The sequence below is a fragment of the Schistocerca americana genome, chromosome 3, assembly GCF_021461395.2.
Source record: "Schistocerca americana isolate TAMUIC-IGC-003095 chromosome 3, iqSchAmer2.1, whole genome shotgun sequence".
NCBI classification, from domain to species: Eukaryota; Metazoa; Arthropoda; class Insecta; order Orthoptera; family Acrididae; genus Schistocerca; species Schistocerca americana.
In genome coordinates, this window is record NC_060121.1 from 773,652,463 (window position 1) to 773,666,565 (window position 14,103).

The window sequence follows — 14,103 nt, forward strand, 5'->3', positions numbered from 1 at the left end:
CGCATTAAGCTTGACTCACAAGGTCAATGGCTTGCAGAATCAGAACGGTACCATGCATCTGTATGGTACCATTTCTCAGCTTGCACTGCTCTGCTTCCTTTGCTCCCACATGCCACAGAATTGCCAGAATTTGGCAAATTTACTCATCAGCGGATTCCAAGTGCTGCACACTTTGTGCTGGCTGCAATGGTAGTTCTGCCATTTACGCATTTCTGTGGTACAGTTGCCACAAAGATCACACAGATCCCCCCTTGGAGACCACAGCTCAGGAGCTGCGAGAAAGTGTGGGCATCCAGCCTGTGACCAGCTTGTGTGACAGATGTTTGGAATGTGCACACTTCGTAGTGATGTCTGCACGAGCAGAATGGTGATGAGTCTGTCAGCAGTGATTGGGCACTGGCACATCACATCTGACCTCAATGCTTCAACAGTGGAGGCACAGATACTACGTGAAGTGGCTGTACTTGTTCAAGTATGGAACTATGACACATAAATCCAGCAATGGAGAGGGCTTGATGTGTGGACAATATTTCTAGTAAAATACTGAAACACTGTTATAAATTTGTTAGTCCCGTCTTATGCAACATATACAATACATCCCTACAAGAAGGGATTGTCCCTGACAGACTAAAATTGGCTGTAGTGATTCTTCTCTTTAAAAACGGTGATAAAAGCATTGTTACAAACTATCGCACAATATCCCTATTAACTACCTTCTTGAAAATTCTTGAAAAACTCATGCACAGGAGGATTGTAGACCATCCTTCCACAGTATCTTAAGCAAAAATCAGTTTGGGTTTTGTGCCGGTCTTTGTACTGAACAGGCAATATGCTCTTTCAGCAACCAAGTTTCGCAAGCCATTAACAAAAAAAAAAAAAAATGTCTCCAGTGGGTATTTTTTGTGATCTTATGAAAGCCTTTGACTGTGTAAACCACCAAATTCTTTTGAAAAAGTCAGAATACTATGGTTTAGGTGGTACTGTTGGCTTGTGGCTACAATCATATCTAAAGGATCGGAAGCAGTCTGTAATGCTAAATGGCTCTTCTGGAGAATCTGCCTCATCTGAATGGGGCACGATAACGTGTGGTGTGCCTCAAGGCTCCGTTTTGGCCCCACTGGGCTCCGTTTTGGGCCCACTGCTTTTCCTCATCTTCATTAATGATCTTTCTCTTTGTTCTGAGACAAACAGCAAATTTACCCAGTTTGCTGATGATACCACAATTCTAATTGACAATTTGATAGATCACAATCTTGAACAAACTACAAATACTGTTTTTAATGACATCTTTAATTGGTTCTCCTTACATGGTCTCTCACTCAATGCAAATAAAACTCATTATATGAGGTTCCATACATCACAAAGTAATCTCGATGAAATTAACATAAAATGTAGAGATAAACCAATACAGAAAGTTGAAGATACAAAATTCCTGGGTGCTTGTATAGACAGCAAATGTAATTGGTCAGTTCACATTCTTCATCTATGTAAAAAGCTTAGCTCGGCAACATTTGCATTATGGGTAATTTCTTCAGTGGCTGAAGTTGACACCATTAAGGTTGCCTACTATGGCTACTTCCACTCATTGATGTCATACGCTATCACATTCTGCGAGAACCAACCACTTGCAAAAAAAGTTTTCACCGTCCAACTGCCTCACAGTATATTTTTTCCTTGTCTTACTTTTGTGTGAAAAAATTATTCTATCTGCCAAGACAACAGTAAATTCCATAGCTATAACACCAGATACAAAAACAATCTACATTTCGAAATGAAATACCTCACTCTGGTACAAAAAGGAGTTTACTACTCCAGCATTAAGCTGTTCAATGATCTCCCACCACATATCAAATATGTTCCTACAGAACTGCCAAAATTTAAACAAGTTCTCAAAGATTACCTGACAGAGAAATCTTTTTATACTGTGGATGAATATTTGAAAGAAAATGTATACCATCACTAAACTTATTGTGTCTAGAAGTATAACAATTGATTTTATTGTGCATTTGAGCATTATCACACTTTTTGTAACAACAGGTTGGCTGTACCTGTATTTACTCTTGTAGGCCTAATATCTGATTTAACTTCGTGCTCTTATTTTTAACCTTTGTTTGAAACTCCTTTTTCTGTTAAATGGTTGTTATGTTATCTAGCTGACATTGTATCTATTGCTTTATTTATAGTATGTCTTACTTAAACTATGTACAATTTGGCATTGAATTACCCTTGTATTTATTGTAAGTTTAAATTGAAACCTGTACAATTTGACACATTCCATATCCTTGTGATTGACTCACTAACTGCATCTACGGAACATGAAATAAATAAATAACACAAAAACTGATGTGGAAGTTGATCCAGCTTTGATGCCCGACATGACAGAGGCACAGGGATGCAAACAGCAGTCCAAAAGCCGTGACAGATAAGCAGCTAGTTATGCAGGAGGTGACGTCTGAATCTCGACTGGAGACAATTTGCTGATGTGGTTGCCCACTGGAGACAGGGTCTCTACAGCAGGCGATGGCTAGGGTGCCAGATTTTAACCTATTCAGTGGCTGGGGCACATGTGGGCTGCATCCCATGGTGGGACAGTGTGTTAATGATGCAGCAAGGGTATTTGAAGCAGACACAGTGCTGGCGTGTGTGACGTAGCCCACTGGCGGCTATTGTGGGGGTGACCCTGGCATCTGTGGTGGCCACAGTATGGGCTGCTGTGCCAGCTGGGTGGGTGAAATGTTGAGGCTGAGGAGCATGTGGGGGTGTGATGATAGCTGGCAGTCATGGGTTCGGTCTCTGCCTGACTGATGGCAGAGGAAGCATTGTCCTTTGACGGGACTTCCACTAGGATGAAGGAGTGAATAGCAGTCTGAGTGGTCAGGACTTGGGCGATGGAGACTTTGGTCAGCTTGCTGTTACATTCAGTGTCAAGTGTTCTCTTGCTCATGATGATCACACAATGTAGCCCTGAGTAGGGCAGCCAAAGTGGTGGCTGTTACATGTAAGTATGCAATATCATGCATGTACAGCACTTAGACTGGCATGTACAAGTACTTTGATGGTGCCATGCCACATTGATGCATTGGTGCACATGTTCGAGGCCAGCCATGTGTGTGTGTGTGTGTGTGTGTGTGTGTGTGTGTGTGTGTGTGTGTGTGTGTGTGTGTGTGTGTATGTGCGCGCAGACATTCTTGCAGTGGTGGGGTTGAGGCACCATGAGGCTGTGGTACTTTCTCCACAATATCACCAGGGGTGGTGAGAGGTTGTCCGTATACAAGGTTGGCAGGTGAGGTACTGATCTTTTGTTTTGTGTTACTCACAGGCCAAGGGGTACCAGTGGGACTGCTCCCATCCAAGTGGTGTCGTGGTAAGTTAGGGAGGCTTTCAGTGCTCAATGGAGCTACTTGATCACGCTGTTAGACTCCAGATAGTAGTTAGTCTTCTTGTGTAACTGCATGCCACACAGTCAGATGATATGTGTGAACAGTGCACACACAGACTGGTGGCTGCTGTCTGTTATGATATGATTGGGACAGCTGAAGCATCCCACCCAGATGCTGACAAAGGTGGTGGCAGTGATCTCAGTGGTGATGTCCACTACGGACATTGCCTTCGGCCGGTGAGTTAAGTGGTCCACCATCATCAGTAAGTAATACTTGCCATGGGGATCTGGATCTTGCCCTCCATCACCAGCTTTTCTGAACTGTGCAGATGGGATTTATCCTTACAACACATTCTCCTCTCCTAAAATTACCCAGCCTCAACTATGGTCATCTACTGTTCCCACACAATCCACCCAACAGTTTCCATCTCTCTGTCCTATCATCTTTTCCCAATGCATGTCCCCTTCTGTTGCTGCACCTGGCAGCCTTGTCCTGCCACCATCTAGTCCCTGCAAGTTCCGCACGACAGCATTCTTTTCTCTCCCCATCCACACCCTGCTGTCCCTGCCCCTTCCCTGTCCCACTCCAGATTTCTGCTTTCATTCGACATGACAGTTCTGAGCTTGCTTGTGTGAATGTGTGTGTGTGTGTGTGTGTTTTCTTTTCTGAAGAAGGCTTTGACTGAAAGCTCTGGTGTAACAATCTTTTCATTGTGCCTGGCTGCTACTGAACGTGTCATCTTTATGGTGAGTAGCAATCTACCTTTTCCATAGTTGTTGACATTCCAACCTGGACTTTTCATCACAAGATATAACTTCAGTTTTATTATATGACTTTGTATCAGTTGTTATAAACTGTTACCTTTCTGACAGGGAATCATAAAGCCAGTCACACAGCTATGACAATATTGCATATGCACCATTTTGATTAGAAGCTGCCTGTGAGGGATGGTGTCAAAAGCCTTCTGGAAATCTTGAAATACAGAATCAACTTAGATTTCTTGATGAGAGCACTCATTACTTTATATGAATAAAGAACCAGTTGTGTTTCACAAGAATGATGTTTTCTGAATCCATGTTCCTTATTTGTCATAGATTATCTTCTTCAATGCATATTGTAATGTTGGAACACAGTATATGTTCCAAATCCTACTGGAAATTGATATTAATGATATAAGTCTATTATTCAGTGAATTATTTCTATTTCCTTTCTTGTGTGTTGGTGTGAGCTGTGTAACTTTCCAGTTTTTAGATAGAGATCTTCCATCAAGTGAATGGTTGTTAAAAATTAAGCTATTTAATCAGCATACTGAGAAAACAACATAATTTGTGCACATTATGGACCAGAAGACTTGCCAGTGATACTGTCACTGGTAGCATTTCCGTTGCTATCACACAGCAAAGACATTGATTACATCCTGTCACTTATATACCTTATATACAACCAGAATCTCTTCAGATTTGCTGCCAGATCTTGAGATGGAGTTTCATTATGGTAACTATTAAAAACATCTCACACTGAATTCTACACTGGGTCTGGAGCACCACCAGTGTTGTTTAAAACCTGGTAAGCTTTTTCCTTGCTTCTTCAACTACATCCTGACACATTTTGTGTACCATGGGGTCTGTTACGTCTTAGTAATTTAACTGGTATAAAACTCTCAGTTTCCACCAACACTATTTGTTTCTGATAGTTGGAAGGTTGTAGGAATGGGCAGAGTAGAAAAGTTTTAATTTTTCATATGTGAAGGCTGTTTGTGTCCCATTGCCACATCTTAGGGACTTGAACGCGCAGTCCCAGAACACACCAAATATTTTATGTACATTAGTCATAGTATGTGGCCATGGTGGTCTACCTTGCTTATTACCTGTACAAACCACAAACATATATATGGGAACATGCTCAGAATATTCATACTAAATGTGCTCCATACACCTGATAATTGTGGATTACACACATTGGAAAAAATGAAGTGAACATATAACAGACAGACCAGTTGTATTGATACAAGTTGTAACTATGAGAGACATTATAAGGAGCTTCAGCCAAATGGAAATACTACTTATATAGCGAATGATGTCATTTACTTCTGTCAAGCAGACTTTTTTCCCAAAGAAATATTTGATTTAGAAATATTTAATTTCCAAATAGCATATTGCCTTTCATGGACTATTTTGTCTTTTAGAAAGAAGATTCGGTTTTCCTTGCTGAGGAGCAAATTCACAATGGCAGTGTTGTCACTGCATTTTGTTCCTACAAAATGAAATTTTGTTTTCAAGAAGAATATCTATTTTTTTTTAAGAACAGAAATTTACTTTTTTTAAGAAAGAAGAATACACTTATTTGCAAATCTGAATTACAAAGACAAAGAAAGGAAGCTATCCCTTTACCTTATTAATAATAGTACATGGGGAATAAATTGAATCTAAGTGCTCCACATTCCAGAGCCTTCAGGCAATCTTGGTTTGGTAATGTGTGTGTAGTGTGTAGGTCTGAAAGACACTCATATTCGAAAAGTTTGTGAATGTGGGGAAATGGGCAAGTGTACCAACCATCCAAGGAGGCATGCTGGGAACACAATGTGTTGTTCCACTGCAGGCTGTCATAGTGATATTGACTCAGAGAGACATCAGAAGAGGATCTGCTGACAGTTCAAAATAATTTACACATGGCTTCATTCCTTGGCAAGAGGACCCTCCTGTCTGTGATACCTATGGTATGCAAACCAGTGTATGCCAAGACTAAGAGCATTTCATATTTTGACTGGTTTGGTTTTAGACCATAAGTTTTGGTCAAAGGTTCAATGGATACAGTAGTTTTTGAAATGATTTTCAGCAATGGCATGTTCTTCTCACTTAATAATTACATACATAAGATCATAATGTTCTTCCTGCTCAAGATCATAGTGTTTCACCTGCTCAAGAAGATGTACATATGTTTCACAACCTGTTTTGAAGTAGTCTTGAAAAGGATTTCTGTTACTGTAACAACACAGTTTCATAAACAAAAATTAGACATATAATGGGGACCCAAGGGTATCTAGAATTACTTTCCAGCAAATTAAGGGGCATTAGTGATTGTTTCTCCGGTTAAATGCCTCTACTGAAAACTCCTGCATGACCCCATGTGGAAAGAAGCTGCACTGTAAATATCTAAGGATTTGCTCCTCTACCTTGATAATGCTCTTGGTCACAAACATTGAGTGTCGGAAAGGTTTTTGGCCAAAGGAAACAGTATTGCACCCACCCTCTTCACTGGATCTGGCTCCTTGTGACTTTTCCCTGTTCCCTAAAATAGAAAGGGAACTAAAAGGAAGTGTTTTCATGATACATAAGACATGAAACAAAAAAACTGAGCATATGAAACAGCATTTATTATGTAGAATAGCAATGAAAATAGGCCATAAGGTGAACTGTAAAATATAAAGCTGCAAAAGGTGTTTCTGAGTTCTTTGGAATTTTAGCACAAACAATACTGGATCCCATTACTTGCTTTGGTTGAACCCATCCTCTGTTAATTGCATCATCACTTGCAGCAGTTGAAGACAGTCTTGCTGATGACACAGTCCGGGAGAAGTAGTAATGCAGAGCCTGGTATTTCGAAGTCCATCCCATTTACTAAGCTATATTTAGCCAGCATAAGCATAAACCATACTAAGCAATATAGTGATAGTTTACTGTTAGTGCAATACACATATCAAGTTTCCTTTTGTTTATACCTTGGCTCATTCCAAATCCCTGGAGGCTCTCCTTCTACAGAAAAGAATGAATGAATATCTTGTAATCAGACAATGCTTGTCATGAGTTAAGTTTTCCATCTCTTAAATGTGTATGATACTAGTGTACCTCACATATATCTCTAACGGTGTGAGTCTGACCAATGTAGGATTTCCCACGGTAGCCTAGAATCTCAAAGGTTTCCGTCTGAGAGCCAGTGTGTCTGTAACCAAGCCCCATGTGTGCTACTTGTCAAAACCACCTCAACCATAGAAGATGATGCTAAAAGAGAACTGAGAAGCCATTACCTTGTGTTTTCAGAATCTTCAGCTCATCTGACAGCCTGTTTTCAATGCCTCATACTAAGTATACTGTTACCAAGATAATGGGATTAATGGTTGTTAGCACTTGTGGACTCATATTAACATTCTGATGGAGTTTCCCACCAAAAATTGATATCATCACCTGATGATGACAAGCAGGTGCTTTGTCAACATAATATAGAGTTTTGAGTTAAATCAACTGATGTAATACCTGAGAGGCTCAACAACATTTGTTATGTTGGGAAAGTTTAAAAAAATACAAACAAATAAATACTTATATATGCCATAAACTCTTGCCACACACAAATTGAGGAATTCATTCAGTAAAACTGGAAATTAAACTGGTGAGTGCATTAAAAATGAACAACAATGGTTTGTGTATGTTTAAAACAGAAGCAGAAATATGTGAAATATCCTTACACTGAAATCTTATAAACATTTATACCAAAAGCATTGTAGCATGTATGAATTGCATTAAAATAAAGATTATACTCATGTTGAGAAAAAAAACCTGTTTATAAAATACCAAAATGTAAAGAGGCAGTTGTAAATTGAAAGGTCTCCTCTTACCAGTTTCAAATGCCATGTAACTCCCATAGTCCAAGACTGTGGAAATCCATTATGACTGCCAAGATTGTTCTGAGTATGGTGTCTGACTCCGAGAAACTTCCCATTCTTGTTGTTTTTGAAGTAAACTCTGAAAACACACAATGTTTATATCTAAGGGAGAGAGTAGAAGATATTTTGAGGACTTAAGTGCTAACAGTATAACCTCCTCTTAAAAACAATTTATACTGATAGCCAAAACATTATGACATTGCCCACTGCAAGGCTGGATGCTGCCTGGTGGAGTTATAGGCTCCTTTTAAACACAATTTACACTGATAGGCCACATGGAAGAATCCTGGAAATACTAGAAGGTATCAGATAGATTATATAATGGTAAGACAGAGATTTAGGAACCAGGTATTAAATTGTAAGACATTTCCAGGGGCAGATGTGGACTCTGACCACAATCTATTGGTTATGAGCTGTAGATTAAAACTGAAGAAACTGCAAAAAGGTGGGAATTTAAGGAGATGGAATCTGGACAAACTGATTAAACTAGAGGTTGTACAGAGTTTCAGGGAGAGCATAAGGGAACAATTGACAAGAATGGGCGAAAGAAATACAGTAGAAGAAGAATGGGTAGCTCTGAGGGATGAAGTAGTGAAGGCAGCAGAGGATCAAGTAGGTAAAAAGACGAGGGCTAGTACAAATCCTTGGGTAACAGAAGAAATACTGAATTTAACTGATGAAAGGAGAATATATAAAAATGCAGTAAATGAAGCAGGCAAAAAGGAATACAAGTGTCTCAAAAATGAGATCGACAGGATGTGCAAAACTGCTAAGCAGGGATGGCTAGAGGACAAATGTAAGGATGTAGAGGGTTATCTCACTAGGGGTAAGATAGATACTGACCTTTGGAGAAAACAGAACCACTTGTACGAATATCAAGAGCTCAGATGGAAACCCAGTTCTAAGCAAAGAAGGGAAAGCAGAAAGGTGGAAGGAGTATATTGAGGGCCTATACAAGGACGACGTACTTGAGGACAACAGTCTGGAAATGGAAGAGAATGTAGATGAAGACAAAATGGAAGGTACAATACTGCGTGAAGAGTTTGACAGAGCACTGAAAGACCTGAGTCGAAACAAGGCCCCGGGAGTAGACAACATTCCATTAGAACTACTGACGGCCTTGGGAGAGCCAGTCCTGACAAAACTCTACCATCTGGTGAGCAAGATGTATGAGACAGAGCGAAATACCTTCAGACTTCAAGAAGAATAATACAATTCCAATCCCAAAGAAAGCAGGTGTTGACAGATGTGAAAATTACCGAACAATCAGTTTAATAAGCCACAGCTGCAAAAAATTAATGCGAATTCTTTACAGACGAATGGAAAAACTAGTAGAAGCCAACCTTGGGGAAGATCAGTTTGGATTCCATAGAAATATTGGAACACGTGAGGCAATACTGACCTTGCGACTTACCTTAGAAGAAAGATTAAGGAAAGGCAAACCTACGTTTCTAGCATTTGTAGACTTAGAGAAAGCTTTTGACAATGTTGACTGGAATACTCTCTTTCAAATTCTAAAGGTGGCAGAGGTAAAATACAGGGAGCGAAAGGCTATTTACAATTTGTACAGAAACCAGATGGCAGTTATAAGAGTCGAGGGACACGAAAGGGAAGCAGCGGTTGGGAAGGGAGTGAGACAGTGTTGCAGCCTATCCCCGATGTTATTCAATCTGTATATTGAGCAAGCAGTAAAGGAAACAAAAGAAAAATTCGGAGTAGGTATTATAATCCATGGAGCAGAAATAAAAACTTTGAGGTTCACCGATGACATTGTAATTCTGTCAGAAACAGCAAAGGACTTGGAAGAGCAGTTGAACGGTATGCACAGTGTCTTGAAAGGAGGGTATAAGATGAACATCAACAAAAGCAAAATGAGGATAATGGAATGTAGTCGAATTAAGTTGGGTGATGCTGAGGGAATTAGATTAGGAAATGAGACACTTAAAGAAGTAAAGGAGTTTTGCTATTTGGGGAGCAAAATAACTGATGATGGTCGAAGTAGAGGATATAAAATGTAGACTGGCAATGGCAAGAAAAGCGTTTCTGAAGAAGAGAAATTTGTTAACATCGAGTATAGATGTAAGTGTCAGGAAGTCGTTTCTGAAAGTATTTGTATGGAGTGTAGCCATGTATGGAACTGAAACATGGACGATAAATGGTTTGGACAAGAAAAGAATAGAAGCTTTCGAAATGTGGTGCTACAGAAGAATGCTGAAGATTAGATGGGTAGATCACATAACTAATGAGGAGGTGTTGAATAGAATTGGGGAGAAGAGGAGTTCGTAGCACAACTTGACAAGAAGAAGGGACCGGTTGGTAGGACATGTTTTGAGGCATCAAGGGATCACAAATTTAGCATTGGAGGACAGCGTAGAGGATAAAAATCATAGAGGGAGACCAAGAGATGAATACACTAAGTAGATTCAGAAGGATGTAGGTTGCAGTAAGTACAGGGAGATGAAGAAGCTTGCATAGTTTAGAGTAGCATGGAGAGCTGCATCAAATCAATCTCAGGACTGATGACCACAACAACAGCAGGCCAAGACATTATGACCATTGCTCACCACAGCGTCGGATGCTGCCTGGTGATGTTGCAGGCACATGACGTGCAATGAAAAGTATGTAAGTGGAGCAGAGATGGATGGGGATGACCCTAGCAAAGCTGTGGGCTGAAAATGGGGAAATCCATTGAGGTAAGTGATTTTGTCAAAGAACAGATTATTATTATGCAAAGCCTGTGAGCAAAAATCTCAAAAGCAGTGAAGCTGATCAAATGCTCACACGCTGCTGTCGTGAGCTTCTACAGAAAGAGGTAGAAGGACAGTGAAACCAGCACTAGGTGCTATATGGTTTGATGTCCACGACTCTTCACAGAATGTGGGGTTGTCTGCTCTGTAAAGTAGGATAGGATCTGTGGCATCTCTGCTGAAAGGCCACACTGCTGGTGCACGCACAACTGTTTCGGAACACACAGTTCATCATGCATTGTTGAAAGCTCTGCAGTAGACTACCCTATATTTTCTCATGTTGACACAATGGCATTGTCAGTGACGATTGCAATGGTCATGGGACCACTGGGATTTGACCGTCAATCAAAGGAAATGTTTTGACTCTTTGGGCGAATCACATTTTTGCTACACTAGGTCACTGGTTACCTCCACAAATGCTGTCACTGAGGGGAATGGCAGTTCAAAACATGCAGTGAGCCGTGGATGCAGGCTGCTTGGAGCAGTATTATGCTATGGGAGGTATTCTCTGACATGGCAGGGGCCTGTGGCAGTAATCAAAGACACACTGATAGCTGCGAACCATGTGCATTCCCTCATGCATGATGTCTTTCCCAATGGTGATGTCACCTTTCAGCAGACTAACTGTCCATGTCTCAGAGTAAGAACCAGGCTACAGTGGTTTAAGGAGCATCATAGTGAACTCACATTGATGTCTCGGCGACCAAGTTCACCTGAAGTAAATCCTATGGAACCTATCTGGGTCGCAATCGGGCACCATCACCACATATGCAAATAAATGACCCAGTATTTACACAAATTACATGACCTGTGCATAAAAATCTAATGTCACATACCTCCACAAACCTAGCAAAAAACTGTTGGCTCTGTGATAAATAAAATCAGTGATGTATTTCGTTCCAAAGACAGACAAACAAGCCACTAAGCAGGTGGACATAATGTTTTGGCTCATGGTGTACATACAATTTCATTGACTGTTTACCTGTATGCTTCCAAAACATTAAAGATAATTAGTTACACTACTTAAAACTTACTTATGAGAGTCAATGCGTGACTGCATGATTTGTACATTCGTATGAAAATGTCTGAATTATAACTAACATTTTTTTATCACTGTTGAACTGAGTACCCTTTTTGTCTTTTCTCAAAATTTTGGTTAAGCAGGATCGTTTTGTTGTTAAAAGGTAGAGATTATGTGCTGAGCTCTGTCAGATCTGTACAAAAGATTTATGATATTTCAAACTTCTTCTGTTCTCTAAGTAACAGTTATTTGCAAGAGCTTCAGAATGACGTAAGCTGGAACATCCAACATTTCAGAATCATTGCAATACACCATATGACATTATGATTCATAGAAGGTGGGATCTGAGGAGATAAGCTAGGGGATGTAATCAGAACATGCTATGGTCTGAAAAAATGGGGAAGATGAAGCAGTGTTTGGATTGATTGAGATTGCAAAGAAACTGAGAATGGTGATATATAGACAAAATAAAAAGTGGCATAACATGAGGTAGTAGCTCGTGCAAATTACAGGGGGAAAATGATATTGTGGAAGAGTGACTACTACACGGCAAAGTGTAAAGAAGTGGGAAGCACACAAAGTATGAAATAGGAAAAAAACATGAAACTCTTCATCAGTATGTGGCTAGCAGTTTATTCATTTTGACAAATATATAACTAAATCACTGTGCTCTGTATTACCTCTCGAAGTGTTGATAGGCGCGTCAAAAGTGGTCGCTTCAATTCCCAGTTTTCACTTCCTTCTGGAACACTATCTTGTACTATAGTTGGTGCACTTTCCTGCAGTCTCCTATTCAGCAGTTTTACTGAGACATTTCCTTGAAATGAAAAATATAAACATACACAAATATTTTTGTTTATAGTGTCCCCAGATAAGAAGAATCAATAATATCATAGTATTGTGGAAAAGTCAGGAATTTTGCCAAGGAACACTATGAACTGGGCATGTATCATACTAAAGAACAGAATATAATAGAGGGAAACATTCCACATGGGAAAAATATATCTAAAAACAAAGATGATGTAACTTACCAAACGAAAGCGTTGGCATGTTGATAGACACACAAACAAAAAACAAACGCACACACAAAATTCAAGCTTTCGTAACCAACGGTTGCTTCATCAGGAAAGAGGGAAGGAGAGGGGAAGATGAAAGGATGTGGGTTTTAAGGGAGAGGGTAAGGAGTCATTCCAATCCCGGGAGCGGAAAGACTTACCTTAGGGGGAAAAAAGGACAGGTATACACTCGCACACACACACATATCCATCCGCACATATATAGACACAAGCAGACATTTGTAAAGCCAAAGAGTTTGGCCCAAACTCTTTGCCTTTACAAATGTCTGCTGGTGCTGGTGAAAGTAAAGTTGTGACAATGGGTTGAGAGTGATTCTTGGGTGGCTCAGTTGGTAGAACACTTGCCTGAAAAACATGAATGTCATGATTTTGAATCTCTGTACAGCACACAGTTTTAATCTGCCAGGAAGTTTCATAGCAGCATACACTCCACTGCAGAGTGACAAATTCATTCTGGATCAACATGCTATGTGTGGATGAGCAGTGCCCTGTTGAAAAATGACACCATGATACTGTTGCATGAGAGGTAACACAAGAAGCTATAGCTGATTGCTCCCCACACTATAATGACAGGAGTAACACTGCTGTGCTTCTCCTGAATTTTGGAAGGAGCGGACCTCTCCCTTGGTCACCTCCATAATCAATAATGATGGTTACCTGGGGTAATGGAGAACCAGATTATTGTTGTACACAATGTGATACCATTCATCAGCAATTCATGCTTTTCAATCGTGGCACCATTCCAAATGCAGCCATTTGTATTGTGGTTTTAATAGCTGCCTAAACATGGGGTGATAATTCCATAGTCTGGCTGCTGTTAGTCTCTCACCATAGCTGTGGGAAACAGAATATTACAGGGAGACCTCAAATGGTAGATGCAGAGAGGAAGAGGTTAAAACGAATTTTGGTGGTTGGACAGGGGTGACCTAAAGCTTAAGAATGAGTATCCATGCCCTCACGCAGTCCAACTTTGGGTCTCTGTCACATCTGAGAGATGCACAAATGGAAATTGCAAGATTTGACCAGCCAGCCAAATAGAGACCCACAACGAGGTCCCTTTCAAACTCTGTCAGGTGTTGATAACGTTTTCTCATATGAGTATGCATCATCTTTGTCTCCTTCATAGTGATTGGTCAAAATGACACAGTAAATATCCCCTGTATGCCTTACCAGACCTTTTAACAACACTAAACATGCATACTAACAACCATAATGCTGTCTG

The 14,103-nt window shown here is 40.2% G+C and overlaps 1 protein-coding gene across 1 annotated transcript in view; it reads right to left on the minus strand.

Moving 5' to 3' along the window:
• The window catches only part of LOC124607065, a 104,445-nt gene extending 91,699 nt beyond the window's left edge, over positions 1–12,746 (minus strand). Inside the window, exons 1-2 of the mRNA XM_047139240.1 lie at positions 12,486–12,746; positions 7,990–8,116 (exon numbers count right to left, since the gene is read on the minus strand). The gene's annotated coding sequence lies outside the window, so the exon portion shown is untranslated. The remainder of the gene's footprint in view (positions 1–7,989; positions 8,117–12,485) is intronic.
• Positions 12,747–14,103: the final 1,357 nt, after the last annotated feature.